Below are 2500 nucleotides of genomic sequence, written 5' to 3'. Positions count from 1 at the left end.
TCATCTTTACAAACAACACTATGAGTACCATCAACACAACTCGCAACACTAAGACGAAAGAGACGCAAGTTATAGCAATAGCAGTGGTGGTGGTGGTGGAGTTCCGCAGGTTCTCTCTCTCTCTCCTACTCTCACACACACGAGCGCTCACTTCTCTCCGTGTTCACTAGCCTAAGGACGCCCGCTCACTGGTGCCTCTCCCTCAGTGGAGCTCACCACTATGATACATCCACACCTCAGGTCTTCCACCCCTCACCCCTCCCTCCACCCCTGAACAGTCCACCCCTACCCCCTCCCCAAGCCTTACATATCACCATATACGACTCAATGATCCTCTGTCTCTCTGTCTCTGTCTCTCTCTCTCTCTCTCTCTCTCTCTCTCTCTCTCTCTCTCTCTCTCTCTCTCTCTCTCTCTCTCTCTCTCTCTCTCTCTCTCTCTCTCTCTCTCTCTCTCTCTCTCTCTCTCTCTCTCGATACTGAAATTTAATCTGTTTAGTAAATTTGATACATTCTTGTGTGTCTTTTTTCATTCATTCCTTTCCTCTTGTTCTTCTTTTTCTTTTTCTTTTTCTTATTTCTTTATTTTTATGTTAATTTTCTCTCCTTGTCTTTCTTCGTTTGCTTCCTTTTTTTTCTTTTTGTGTTCGTCTTCTTTATTTCTTTTTCTTTTCTTTCTCCTCCTTTCTTTTCTTCCTATCTTCTGTGCGAGTCTATGTAAGTTTGTTGTTGTTGTTGTTGTTGTTGTTGTTGTTGTTGTTGTTGGTGGTGGTGGTGGTGGTGGTGGTAGTGGTGGTGGCGGCAGAGATAACAGTAACAGAATAAAAAATATATGGCAAGGAACGTGGGAGAGAGAGAGAGAGAGAGAGAGAGAGAGACTTGTCAACTCTCTCTCTCTCTCTCTCTCTCTCTCTTCCCTTATCTTTCCTCCTCCTCTCCCTTCCTCTCTCCCTCCCCTTCCCTCCTCTCCCCTTCCTTCCCCTCCCCTTCCCTCTCCCTCCCCTTCCCCTCTCCCTTCCCCATAAAACAAGCATCTTCTCCACACTCAACTTTTTGCTCCCGCGTGTGTGTGTGTGTGTGTGTGTGTGTGTGTGTGTGTGTGTGTGTGTGTGTGTGTGTGTGTGTGTGTGTGTGTGTGTGTGTGTGTGTGTAAATATGATAAAATTACACACCTTTTTGCACACTCCTGCGTTATGTTGACTTAATAGATTCACACTTATAACTATTGAGGTCGGAGTCTTTCACAACCACAACCACAACCACAACCACCACCACCACCACCACTATCCTCTCAGTTCAGTAGGCCAAAAACAAGCCATTCTTTTCATCCTACAAATATTTCTCACAGTGTGGCGCGGTATAATGTATTCAGTTTACAAAATGAAGATAAGAGAGAACTGCAAGGAGACAAAGACTGAAGAGTTAAGAAGAGCAGAGGGAAGTGTGTGTATGTGTGTGTGAATGAGAGAGAGAGAGAGAGAGAGAGAGAGAGAGAGAGAGAGAGAGAGAGAGAGAGAGAGAGAGAGAGAGAGAGAGAGAAATTGAAAGTAATAAGAAAAAATAATAAGATAGATAGATAGATACACACGATAGATAAAAGACAGACAGACAGACAGACAGACAGATAATAAAATGGTCTAATCGTACACAAAACTCGTAGTAAAAATGGGTCTCAGTCCTGAAGGGGTTAAAAATAGTGAAGACTGTGACCAATAATCTTCTGACCTCCATAGACCCTTGCTAATGTCAATAAAATGGTCTGATTGTACACAAATCTCAAGGTAAAAGTATGTCTCAGTACTGAAGGGGTTAGAATAGTGAAGACTGTGGCCATTACTCTTCTGACCTCCATAGATGCCAATAAAATGGTCAAATCATACAGAGAACTCGTAGTAAAAATGCGTCCCGGTATTTAAGGGGTTAAGATGCTACAGTAAGGGTACAGTAAGGTTAGGTTAAGGAGCGTCCTTGGGGGGTCAGCCTCTATACTCAGCCGTCAGCGTGGGGAGGCAGTCAGCCGCGGCCTCGTCTCATCATCCTAGCGCCATTAACCTCGCACATACTTCCTGGAGTCTCACTGAACGCCACTCCCCCTCCTTCCTACCTTCCACCCCACCTCCCCTCCTTCCCCGCAGCCCCTCAATGACTCGACCCACTCAGCCAACCAGCCAATTAGCCATGACGTCACCCGGTATACGTCTGTCAACCACCCAGTCAGCCAGCCAGTTACCTTGTTAGTCGGTCAACTAGTCAGTCTATCTACCAGTCAGTCAGTCAGTCAACCAGCCAGCCAGCCAGCCAGCCAGCCAGCCAGCTAGCAGTCAGTCAGTCAGTCAGCTACCTTGTTAGTCGGTCGGTCAGTCAGTCAGTCAGTCAATTAGCCAGTCATTTAGCCAGTCAGTCTATCAGTCAGTCATTCAGTCAGCCAGCTACCTTGTCAGTCAGTCAGCCAGTTAGTCAGTCTATCAGTCAGTCATTCAGTCAGCCAGCTACCTTGTCAGTC

General features: G+C 46.0%; 1 protein-coding gene across 6 annotated transcripts in view; it reads right to left on the bottom strand.

The window, feature by feature from the left end:
* Positions 1–2500, bottom strand: part of LOC123509873 (chondroitin sulfate N-acetylgalactosaminyltransferase 2-like) — a 168881-nt gene that overhangs the window by 51336 nt on the left and 115045 nt on the right. Inside the window, exon 1 of one of the 6 annotated variants that reach the window (XM_045264461.1) lies at positions 152–212. The exons of the other annotated variants lie outside the window; for them this stretch is intronic. The gene's annotated coding sequence lies outside the window, so the exon portion shown is untranslated. Of the gene's footprint in view, positions 1–151; positions 213–2500 lie in introns of those variants that run through there. 6 annotated transcript variants of the gene reach the window in all.

Source organism: Portunus trituberculatus, chromosome 27 (genome assembly GCF_017591435.1).
Source record: "Portunus trituberculatus isolate SZX2019 chromosome 27, ASM1759143v1, whole genome shotgun sequence".
NCBI classification, from domain to species: Eukaryota; Metazoa; Arthropoda; class Malacostraca; order Decapoda; family Portunidae; genus Portunus; species Portunus trituberculatus.
The sequence above is the reverse complement of the archived record's forward strand: the minus strand, read 5'-3'. Positions and strand labels throughout refer to the sequence as shown.